Source organism: Saccostrea cucullata, unplaced genomic scaffold, assembly GCF_032062105.1.
Source record: "Saccostrea cucullata isolate Sc308-1 unplaced genomic scaffold, CSIRO_AGI_Scuc_v1 ctg5307, whole genome shotgun sequence".
Lineage (NCBI taxonomy): Eukaryota > Metazoa > Mollusca > Bivalvia > Ostreida > Ostreidae > Saccostrea > Saccostrea cuccullata.
Window position 1 is genome coordinate 6,814 of NW_026936955.1, and position 13,283 is coordinate 20,096.

The following is a 13,283-nucleotide window of genomic DNA, read 5'->3' on the forward strand; positions in this document are numbered from 1 at the left end:
TTTCTGAATCATTACATTTTTTTAATATCAATTCTCTGTAATTATCAAAATTGGTTGGCCACGCATAGAAAAACATTTTGATTTTTTTATAATAATTTTAAACAGCTATGTCATTAATTGTAAAATTAAAGTGGGTTTATGAAATAGACCCTTGGTTGCCATAGAAACGGGGTGCAAAATTCTCAATTTCGTTAATTTTGAAAAACGTGTACTTATCAAGAAAAACTGTGTCCAGAAATGAAAAGGGATAACTTAATATGTTTTCATTATTTAAATTTAATACTACAGATTAAAGTAATTATATCTGTAGTTTTAATTTAATTTCTCAATTGTAAATGGCCATTTTACATATTATAACATATCAGATATGTGATTGGTTTAGTGGAGTTTTTGGAGGCTTAAAACAAAAAAGGCACACTGATTACAAATTTAGTAATTATTAATTATGAAAGGCTAATATTTGATTATATCAAAATATGTAAAATATTGGTGGGAGACTCAAAGATGTAAAAGGAATTCAAAGGTAAAGATTACTTTTTTCTACATTTTGAAGCATTTTTTGCTTCCTAATTACTTCCCTTGAACTACTCTCTAACGTTTGGAGGTACAATGTGTATTTAGTAAACAGCAATGAATATTTTCTGGCGAAAGATCTCATCAAAGTTTTACAGTCTGGAAGAAGAAAAGAAGGCTAGACATCTTAAACAATGAAGACAGAAGGTAAATTTATGTATATACTGAGCATTACAAAAATATCAAGATTAACAAATGCATATTTTCTTAATTTTATTTGCCTTACAATACCCAGTTGTTTTACCGGTGTAGTGGTCAGTGGTCCTTATCAAATCAAGCGAACTATACCTTTTGACAGTTTGACTTTCTGACCAATGAATTAATTATTTTTATTAATAAAAATGAATTTGAAGCATATAAACATCACTTGCTGATACAGCTGAAACCCCCCCCCCCCCGAAATATAAATGTCTATATAGAGATTGTACTTATGTGTAAAATCTGTGCCATTCAGTAGGTTTACTTTTTATGATGTGCTGAGAGAGACTTTTAAGTAAACATTATTTATCTTTATAAAATAAATTTCCACTTCTGTCAGTTTTCATTCATTGTTTATCCTATTATTTCAATTCTTTATTGGCATTAGGCACATATTTTACAGAATTGTGTTGTTAAAATATTAACTAGAGCAAGTTTAATTTGTTTCTATAAAAAAGTGCATCAAACGTTTATAATGTGTGAGCACAAGCATAAAGTAGATAAGTTTTTTAAATAGTATTCTATATATATCAGCAAAATATGGTCATGTGATGTTCATAAGCAGAAAATAGGAAAACAGCATGTTTGTTTTGATGTCATTGCCTTATTTAAAAGCTTCTATCTTTTAAACTTTAAATTTATTATATATATCCAAAACTACTGTACTATATGTAATGACAAAATAGATCTAGGTTAAGAATGCACTGGAAATATTGAGTTATTTTTGTTTATATAGACTCTTTCATTCATCTGTGAAGTACCGGTACTGTATAATCTATAGTTCAATTTTGTGTGAATAATAATTATCTTTTCAAATAGCAAACAGTAAAAATATATATATGTACACTTGTACATATGTATAAGTGTTAAAACAAAATTTAAGTAAAGGTCCTGTGAGCATTGAGCTCACTAAATGATACCACCTGCCTCCCATATGGTTATAACTGATGACAAATCCATGTTTTACTGTGGCCGGGAAACCCAAAATATGCGTCGAATCAAAAACTAAAATAGGCGGTGCACAATGACAATATGTAATAAAGATTCTGTGAAAGGTTCATTAAATTTCACTCATTGCAGTGGTATAAGAGGAGTTGTGGATAATAAGAGATGGGTACCCTAAAGCGTAACAGACAGACGGATGTACAGACAGATGGACGTACAGTTAGACGGACATACCGATTACAGTATACCCTACCACTTTTCAAGCGGAGGGTATAATAAAACTATATACATGTACATGTAGAATATTCACCTCTGATTTATAATGATATTTGTTTTGTACACACTGACCATGTTTTATAATATTCTAAACAAATTAATTGATACTCAGGCAAATATTCACTACTGGTAAGATGATCACACACATGAACATGTCTGTGTATGAATGAAATGAATTTTCCTTTTGATCATGTTCCTAGGAAAGTAATTATTTTCATCATTTTTTCATCAAAGGATTTACCATATAAGATGAATAAAGAAAAAGTAAGACCAGTAAACCAAAACAGGACCAAATAGGCCATGACTGAAGTTCAAGTGCATTCTGCAAGAAAGCGGACAGCCTAGATTCTGTTCTTTTCAAGGTAACCATTCTAAAAATATGAAAGTAAATTAAGGGCAGATGATACAAACAAAAAATGGATGCCTGGATTGGTATATATTTTTTGGCATAATTTAATTGCAAATTAATGATGTATAATAAATTTCTAGAATATTAAGAAATTGTAAACCTTCTGTGATGTTCAAAAGTCTGCCCTCTTGAAACTATCCTTATTAATCTATACAAATATTTTTCACTTCAAATTCCATTTTTATGCAAATATGAATTAAAAAGTACTTGTCGTGAGGAAAGTTATTAATTTTACTGATTTAAACATGACCCAAGTTGTTATTTTCAAATTCTTTGACAAAAGTTTGTTTGTATAATCTGTCCTTAAATTGTTAAAAAATATTTCAGTTTTATATCTAAATTTAAACCTTGCTTATTTCTTTTTTTTTAAACAAAATTTAATACCTGTCCAGTAACAGAAGAATTATTATACTAGAATAAAGAAAACAACTTTCTAAAGGATTACATACACATTTAATTAGCTTGAAATCAGTGTACTAGTATATTGAAAAGTGCAGGAATTATTTACCATTGCAGGTTGAGAAGGGATGCCATATTTTAGGTTTGAAACCAGGCAAGTGAAAGCTGAATTCCAACCTACTTCAACATACTTGTACCCACTGTCTTCAAGATATCAGTGTTTTGAGATGTCAAAGTTCAAGATATCAGTGTTTTGAGATGTCAAAGTTCAAATATAATAGGAACATGTTTATCATATTATGTGATGGCATCCTCAAATCTTATGTTGTATAAAAATATGTTTTAGAACTTATCAATCTTTATCCTGTACCTTTCCAAAATAAACTAAACTCAGCATAATTCTCATTAACTAATTATCAGTGTTACTTGCGTATGTCAATGTAGGTCATTACTGGTACATGCCTGACCAACTAAAACTCTAAAATTGAAAAATCAGAGTCAAGATTTTCAGAGCAGCAGAAACAGTAGAATTTGTCACGTAAATCTAATGATATGTACCATAGTTGAGAATAAATGTACTCTAAATGTTGCATATATAAAAAATAAAAAAGCAAAAAGTTCTCTTGTTTTCAGAATTTATATTTACATGTGAAAAAAAAGAAATTTAAAGGAGGTTGATATAGTTGGTGTGATGAGATGTTGGCAGGAACCTAGTAAAATGAAAGGAAGAACTTCCTTAAAATGATTCTTGTGGGGGACAGTGTCTCATGGGGGGGGATTGTTTCAACTGACTTTACAGAATACAAAAGATCCAATGCAAACCTAATTAAATATAGGGCAAACACTATGTTTAAAGTTTTCCATTGTTGGATATTTATGTTTAAATCCAAGATAACTTACCCAAGAGGATGTGATTTTTTTTAAACCAATGTAATTTTTCTCAAGTTTAAAGCAGTGTTTCATAAGTTTTAATGAAAAAATCAGAAGGGGGGGGGGGTAAATTTTTGACTTCCTTCAAAGTATCTGTGGTTTGCAGTTGCCCATGAATTAAATAATAAATAATTATACAAAGTAACAAGTTGAAATGAGTAAAATATTATGAATGTCCTGCTTGTTTTAGTTTCATTTCAGAATTTTTCAAGTTTGACCAAATCTTGAAAAAGTAAAAGCCACAAGGTTTTGCAATTATTTGACATAGCATTACAAAATGCATTATATTTTTGCAACATCATAAAGATGCAAATTTAAGATGCCAAAAAATTTAGTTCACATTTACATTTAACTCATTACACATGTTTTATAAAAGAGTAAATAAGTGTAGTTTTGGGAATATTGTTATGTTAAACGCAGCCATTTTGGCTAAAAATCTGGTATTCCTGTCTCCATGGTAACAAATCTTGCATTCCTGTTTCCATAGTAATAGAGAATGGATAGGGAAAATTTTATTTCATATTAGTTTCAATCTAAGGAGATAGATTCAGGAAACTTGAAACATGCCCTGGTAAGTCTACATGTACTTCAAAATTGTCAATTTTACGGAAAGGGGGGGGGCATTTTGTGCAGGTGTTCACAGTTCTCCTATCTAAGAACATATTTACATGTATTAATGCTCTTGGAAATGGGATGTGAATATTTTTACATGACACTTTTCCTAGATATGGGCTAATTTTACTGTAAATGACATCAAAACAGGTAGAAAGGATCATTTCTTTTCTATATGAACTTAATGAAATGTGCATGTGTTCCTTGAAATACGGAAATTTTGCAGATTTTGGGTAATTTTTCATCAGCTTTTTTAAAAAAATTTTTTTAGGTGTCCCATAAATATTTTAATGTGTTTAAACTAACTTATGTACCATCTATACAATGCACTGTTTCCTGAATTTCAAATCAGTGTGCAAAGTATTAAAAAATCGCTTTGAAAAAGGGTCTAAAATGGCAATTTTCTCAATTTGGCAAAATGCCAAAATCCCCAAAGCTAAGCGTTGTTAAGCCATTATGTAGAATTACAGTTTTAAAAAATTATGTTGTTATACTAGAGAGGAATAATGGTAGTTTTGAAACAAAAGTAGATTTTCCCATTCTCTTGTTTCTTTTAAGCTCATTTTTATTCAGTAAAACCTACAAAATCACGATTTTTGGACAAATTTTAGGAAGAATTTACAGGGGAAACAATAGGTGCCGTTACCATGGCAACGAAACATTTTTTGAAATAAAAAACTATAAAACCATTAATGATATGACAATGTGAGTACACACAAAAAGTTTCATAGAAATTGAAAATGTAGCGTGGCCAAGCATTTTTGATATTGTTTGATAATTACAGAGAATTGATATTAAAAAGTTCACATTTGTTTGCTAGATTCTCACATTTAGTTTTTTTTTTATTTTAATGTGACTGTCATCTTCTCTTATCTGTTAGATGAACAAGCAGAACAATTTCTTAACCTGCATAATTAAGATAAGACAATATAATAAATAATAAATAATAATATAACTAAAATATTATTATTGTAGATATAATTTCTAACAATAGTTACGATAATGTTATCTATATTTTTTTTATTTGCATTGGTTTCTGTACCTTTTCTAATATCTATTTCCATATCAATTTATCCTGCAAGGTATGATATTGTATCAAGTCTAACAAGTCTGACTTATTTTTAGTTTACTTTAAGGGGGGGGGGGGGGGGGGGGGGGAGGGGCTATGTCTGAAAAGTATTTGTGTGGAATTTTCAAAACTTTGATATTTCTTTCCTGACCACTTGCTCTTAATTTTTAGGTATTAAAATCAATACCTGTGTTTGCTTAATTTTACACAGGATCACGTGCAAAAACAGCGTGAAATGATAAAAAATAGATTATTTCCAGACATTATTGTTCTACTCAAAATATGCGCTAAAAAAACAAAAATGTCAAATCACATTCGAAATCAACATGTATTTAATTTATGTGACTTGTATCTTTAAAATGAGGGCAAATTCATTGTAATTCATCTCGCATGAAAAATTTTATTGGATCCAAATTTAAGTATCTCCCCGTTTTTCTTGTCGTATTTTTTACAATTCCGACATGCATAACAGGTAATATCTTAAAAAGTCTTTGTGTGAAAATGTTGTAATTCATATTTTTTGAGAGGAAGGATTCATCTCTTTATTTTAACAAAGAAAAAAGTATACATTTATGATAAAATGAACGAGAAATATGACGTTTTCTTTTATTTTCGTACTCTTGTGTCATAAATATTAACATTTATGCACTAAAAAAAAGTAAGTAAGCACTGACAAACATCTGAATATTAGGGATGTCAAAATTGTCAATAATTGATATTCGAATATTCGATAGGAGTATTCGAATATATTCGATAAAATAAATACATCTTGCATTATTCAATATATATTTTCACACACCTGTCAAGCAGTATAGGTTTTATGCCATTATTTTGGGAAAAAACTCATGTAGAGTTTGGAAAATGTACTACAAATATATATATTTTAAAAGAATTATTGAATAGTATACATCCAAAATAAAATGACTGCTTTTAGAAAATTCAAAAGATTCTTTAATATGTTCGAGATTAATTGATCATCTTACTAAAGTCTACACTGATAACTCCTACAAATTTATACCAAGCGGAACAATTATCTAATGGTGAAATATTAAAAGCAATTACTATTTGCTAATAATAATTTTCTGATAATGATTCTTGATGATTATATTTACATAAACAAGAAGTCCTTGTGTTTACAGTAAAACTGGGCCCTTACAACAATACAAGCTGATTGTTAGTACTGGAAACTATTATACCACTAATTAAGTGAACAAATAAATGAATTACTCTAATAGATACACTCTTCACATCTTTAAGGCTATCCAAGAGGAGTTTTTTTCTTAATTTTGTACAAACTTGATTCAATTTCTAATAAAACTTGCCAGGTTTTTCTCTCTTTTTAATGCCTTTATACTTAAAAACGAATATTCGAATCATAAATTTATATTCGAATATCAACTCATCGAATGAATATTCGAATATTCGTTGACATCCCTACTGAATATAAAACTATTTTGTGAAAAACGAGCATTTTTTTTCTGATTAGTAACAGTTTACAGAGAATTTTTTTTCCTTCATTCTAATTATCTAATTCTGCCCCCCCCCCCCCGCTCATTTCCCCGTCAACAACCAACACATATTAGAACCTAGGAATGATGTTATACAATAAAATCTTCATTTACTACAAATCAATAAGCCAATATAGATACAAGCACATATCTTATATTTATTTTTCTTAGTTTTATCAAGAAAATACAATTAATGGTAAACATAAAATTAAACATATTTCCCTGATTTAAGCCGCTTTCTTTGCTGAATTTTATCTTCAATCTTTTTGCACTTATACATATGTATGTCAGTATATATCATGGAGGTATTTCTTCGCAACTGAAATTGCTATGTATTATATACAAAACGAAGAGAATTCTAATATCAATAAACTCCATAAATCAAATAAAACTGTTATTAATGTTGAATAAATTTTCTATTTGTAAATTGTGTTCGTTATTAATTAATAACAATGTTATGCCTATATCATAGTTGCAAAAAACAAACGTCGCTATTGTGACATCACATAAAACTATTTTGAAGTCGAACGACATAGGTCCCCCCTAAACCATTGTTGAATTTATTGTTAAACATTGCAAAACTTTCAATTGTCAATATTTAACAAATAAGTTTTGTGGTTGATTATTTGATGGTGTCATCGTTCATTGCACGTGTTGGAGATTGTAAGTACTTCAGGGAAAGAAGGAAAACGTAGGATAACTAACTTTGACATAAATAAATATATACTTCAAACTGAATAATTAAATTAAAAAAGTAAAGAAGAGTCATAATGATGCTTACTATTATGGAAATATGCACACATTTCATTTCTCCGATAATGTAGCGATATTAAAGAAGAACATGTGTCGCAATCTTTCAATATACATCTTGGATTTAAAATTATCCTACGTCTACGTATTTATCTCTTGAAAGGAATCCCTATCCCAAGAAATTTAATCACTTAAAGTGTTTTAAAGTATGTTATATCTTAAATCAAATCTCTACCGTGATTGATTAAGTATTATGTTCACAGCAAATCTTCACCGTAATTGATGAAGTGTTTGTTAACATATTTATGTCTTTTAGGATAACGTTCAAATCAATTATATTGTAATAGTCAAAACTTGACAAAAAGGACTCAAAGAAGAAATTTCTTAATTTTTAACAGTGATGAAATAATTCTTTAATCGATTCACATTAACTTAGAGCTTCTATATTAATTTACAGAAATTGTAGAAGTGACGGACCACTAAATGCAACCCTTCTGTCTTGCGGTTATGTTTTTGCCGGATAGTTTTCGAGTGTAAATGTAGAAAAAAATCACAGGTAATAACTAGATAGATAGATAATCGCTGGATAATACCCGGTATATTCAAATACTTCCTAGGTCGACGGCGTGGTGCAGTGGGCAGAGCGTCTGCTCTAGACTCGGACAGATAGAAATTGATCCTTACGTCGCGGTTCGAATCCCACTGTGGGACGTGGAGACCGGTCCTGAAAACGAGACCATATAAACCGAGGTCCCGTGTCACAGTAGATGCTGACACGAAAAAGATCCCTCCCTGTTCAATGGCCCTGAGTGCAGAGTATGGGACAAAATTTGCAGCTCTCCACCGGCAAGTGGTGGTGTCTCCAATATGATTGAAATTCTCGAGAGGGACGTTAAACAATATGCAATCAATCAATCTATCTCGGCATTGATAGAAACAACATTTTTTTCTTTATACCTTTTTTAAAAGTTCATATTTGTTTGCTTGATTCTCAATTTTAGATACTATGTAATGGAGAATCTTAGTGTGACTGTCATCTTATTTCATCTCTTTGATAAAAAGAGGGTCAAAGGCTTTACAAATACAAGAAGACGAAGACTGAAATGTATCAATTGTAGATTTAATTTCTAACAATATTTACGATAACGTTATCTGTATTCCCTTTGTTTCTCAGCCTTTTCTTATATCTATTTTCTTATCAGTTTATTCTGCATCACGAATTTGCTTCCATAAAGTGTGACATTTTTGAATAATAGAAAAAATACATTGAATAAGATAATGTAGTTTAAGTTTTGTATTGTCGTTTTGGGGTTTACTTAAACCGTAATTGTTAAATCCAATGTTAAACATATTGAAAAACCGTTTCCGTTTCCGATAAAAATGATTTTGTTGTTGATTATTTGATGGTGCCATCGTTGAATACATGTTTTTGAGATTGTAAAAACTTCAGGAAAAAGCTTAACAATTTATTTTTGTTATGTTATGAAGAAAAACTTGGAATAATTTACTATGACATAAATACATGTAAATGTATACATCAAACTGAATAATTAAATTGAAAAAAGTAAAAAAAAGTCATAATGATGCTTACTATCATTGAAATAAGGACACAATTCATTTCTCATTTCTCCAATAACGTAGCGATATTAAAAAAGAAACATGTGTCCCCATCTTTCAATATACATCTTGGATTTGACATTATCCTACGTCTATGTATTTATCTCTCAATAGGAAAACCCTATCCTAAGGAAATACATTTACGTAAAGTGTTTTAATGTGTTAATTTTTGAATCAAATTATTACTGAAAATGATGAAATATTTTGTTTCCATATCTATGTTTATAAGATACTGTTCAGAATATTGTGGGAATCAAAACTTAACATGAAGAACTAGATCGAGAAGTTACTGAATATTAAACAATGATAAAATAATTCTTTAATAGATTTAAATTAAGTCTATACTCACATATACTGTAGACTTGACAGACTGCTAAATATATTCTCCTGTATTCTGGTTAATCTGTTGCATTTTAGGTCTCTAGTGTAAATGTAGACAAAAACACAGGTTATAACTGGATAACTAGATAAACCCTGAATAAAATATTCAATATCTTCCTGGAGAGAAATATATATTATTATAACAGTAACTTTATCCAAGAGGTCATTTCACGTCGAGTTGACAGGCGCGGATCATCAGATCAAACGAGACGCAAAGTGTCGAGTTATATCTGATGATACGCGCCTGTCAATGAGACGTGGTACGTCTCTTCGAATCAAGGTACTGTTATAATAAATTTATTATATATCCTTTATAACTAGCAAAATATAGCAAAATAAATCTTAAGCGATCAATTGTATAATATTTATCCATAAACAAAGCATAATAAAAAGAGACTTTTTAACGTGCAAGAAAAATCAAGTCATGTTTCTGCGTACTTCGTCATCAGTTTCAGAGAGTGGTGATATGGATTCAGAAAACAACAGTGTGTTGATCCGGAAAGTCGGATCACGATGTCACGGGATAGCGTAAAATCAACAGTAAAATTTAGTGATACATATTAGGTATATAATAAATAGCATTATTTTGACTCTATACATGTTGAAAAGTTCAGATTTCATCCTAGATTCCTAAATTTAGGTTCTTTTCAATAGAAAATCTTAGTGTGGCTGCCATCTTCTTTCATCTCTTTAATAAAAAGAAGGATAAAGAACTTTAAATACAAACACGGAAAAGACGACCAAGACAAAGACTGAAATATAATAATTGTAGATTTAATATCAAACAATATTTACGATAAGCTATCTTTATGCCCTTTTGTTTTTTGCGCCTTTTCTCATTTTTGTTTACTTATCTGTTTATTCTGCATTTCGAATTCGCTAACATAAAGTATGACATTTTTAAATAATAAACATACGTATACATTGAATTAGATAATGTAGTTCAAGTTTTGCATTGTATCAAGTCTAACTTATTTCTAATTTACTTCAATCAGAATTCTTAAATCCATTGTTAAACTTATTACAAAACTTTCCATTGCCGATAAAATGAGTTGTTGTTGATGATTAGATTACGCGTACGTCGTCATTCTATTCATGTTTTTGAGAATGTAAGAACTTCAAGCAATATGAGCTGCATTTTTAAAAAAAATCTATTCTGCTGTTAAAATATGCTATTATGATAAATATATTAGTACAATGTAACTCAATCCTTTATGACTAATTAGACTAAAATAAAGCAGAACAAAGACTTCCATATACTATCCAATATACAGTTTTATATTAGAAATCATTATTGTACAGGACGACAATATTGAATTTTTGATTCTTCTTCTATCGAAAATATGAACAAAAAAGTTTATTAACGTTATTTTTTCTGTCATTGAGAAAATAAATTACAAGTTTGCAACAAAAAATTCCGACATCGAAGTTGCAGCTCATATTGCTTTCAGGGAAAAGCTTTACAATAACTATTAGTATGTTATGGAGAAAAACTCGGAATAACTAAATTTGAAATAAATACATATAATGAAACTGAATAATTAAATTTATCATTAAAATAATCATACAATTCATTTCTCCGATAATGTAGCAATAGTAAAGAAGAAACATGTGTCGTCATCTCTCAATGTGCATCTTAGATTTAAAATTATTCTACATCTACGTAATTATCTCTCAATAAGAAGCCTTATAAGAAGGATATACACAGGGTTCTCCATGAGCTGTTCTTCTGTGCTAATCCCGACACAGTAAAATTTTCTCCGACACAGAAGCGATTCAAATTCTAAGCGTGCAACACAGTAAAAATTTTGCCAACACAGTAAGATCTGTGATAATCTGAAAATTTAAACATATAAATTCTCTCTTAGTGAAACTTTAATCAAACGATTCTACCGTCTTTCAATTCAAAACGGTAGAGCACTAAATTAGGGCTTCACCTTGCAAAATCAATTTTCTGAAAATACTTCGGTGGAGTTTACGCATGAAGAAACAAAGACAAATAATTTGTTTTCTCACTCTCATGAAATGGTTAATTGGTAGTTGCATTAAAATACATTGTAAAATTTGAAAAAGTTTTAAATATATCTTTTCTATAGAGCCATGGCTCTAGAATTATGTTAGCACTATCACTCTAGTATATATTAACATCGTACCGAAATCATTATACCCGCACTTTCTAAAGAAAGTTCGGGTATATTGTTGTTACTCATGTCCGTCCGTCCGTCCGTCTGTCACACTTTTCTTCCCTGAACTCCTCTTACATTTTACACAGTAGCCTAATCATCTTTTGGGAGATGGTTGGTGGTGTCCTGTAGATGTGCAGTAAGGTTTCTGAATTTTGATTTTCCCCCGGGGGGTCAAATGGGGTCGAAAAATGATGTTTTTTATGCAAAAAGCCCCGTCTTCCCTGAACTCCTCTTACATTTTACACAGTAGCCTAATCATCTTTTGGGAGATGGTTGGTGGTGTCTTGTAGATGTGCAGTAAGGTTTCAGAATTTTGATTTTGCCCCGGGGGGTCAAATGGGGGTCGAAAAATGACGTTTTTATGCAAAAAGCCCCGACTTCCCTGAACTCCTCTTACATTTTACACAGTAGCCTAATCATCTTTTGGGAGATGGTTGGTGGTGTCATGTAGATGTACAGTAAGGTTTTGGAATGTTGATTTTGCCCCGGGGGGAGTAATGGTGTCGAAAAATGATATTTTAAAAAGTGAGGTCAAGGTCAAAGGAAAATTCAAGGTCAAAATAAGTTGACGTATTAATAGCTCTTAGCATTATGTATCAGCATATGAAGTTTGATAAATATATCTTGAATTGTTTATTCAAAACTGGTCTAGACATTAATTTTAGAAAGTGAGGTCAAGGTCACAGGAAAGGTCAAGGTAAAAAAGAGTGAAGCATCGTAAAGCTTACATCAGTATGTATCATCATGTGAAGTTTCATTACACAACTTGAATGGTTTCTTTAAAATAAAGCTAAACACTAATTTAAAGAAAAGTTAAGTGAAGGTCAAAGGAAAAGTCAAAGTCAAAAAATATTGCTGCAGTTGGATATTTACATCAGTATGCATCAACATATGAACTTTGATAAAAATATCTAGAAAGTTTCTTTGAGCCCGATGGAAAGACAGATGGAAGGGTGGAGGACGGACATGACAAAAACTATACATGTATTCCTAATCATGGCATAAAAAACTTGAATCTACATTATATGAGCATGTTTCCATCTATCAAGATTATACAAGCTAATTCAAAGAATTGTGGTCCTCTGCTTTCTGTGTTTTAGTGAATGAGATACCATAATTTATGGCAGATTGTGTGTCAAATACGCACCCCTATCATATATCAATTTTTGAAAATTGGGTCAAAGGGGAAAAATCATAGCATGCTCTGAAACATTTTGTTGCAGGTAATGTACATGTCAAATATGAAAGTCCTATCTCTTTTGAATCAAAAGTTATATATACAATATAATATTTTTGAAAAGTAGGTTAAACTTCTAGGTCAAGGTCACAGAGTCAAAAGTCATGATATATTTAGAAAAGTCTTTTCACATGTAATAAACATGTATAATTTGAATGCCCTTTCTTTTCTCTTTCAAAACGATCAATTTAAA

General features: G+C 30.2%; 1 long non-coding RNA gene across 1 annotated transcript; it reads left to right on the plus strand.

Annotated features, from left to right (window-relative positions):
* The first annotated feature begins 406 nt into the window (after positions 1-406).
* Positions 407-3,420, plus strand: LOC134246932 (uncharacterized). The gene is made up of 3 exons (XR_009987741.1): positions 407-720; positions 2,227-2,354; positions 2,918-3,420. It is a non-coding gene; the product is annotated as an uncharacterized LOC134246932 (long non-coding RNA).
* Positions 3,421-13,283: the final 9,863 nt, after the last annotated feature.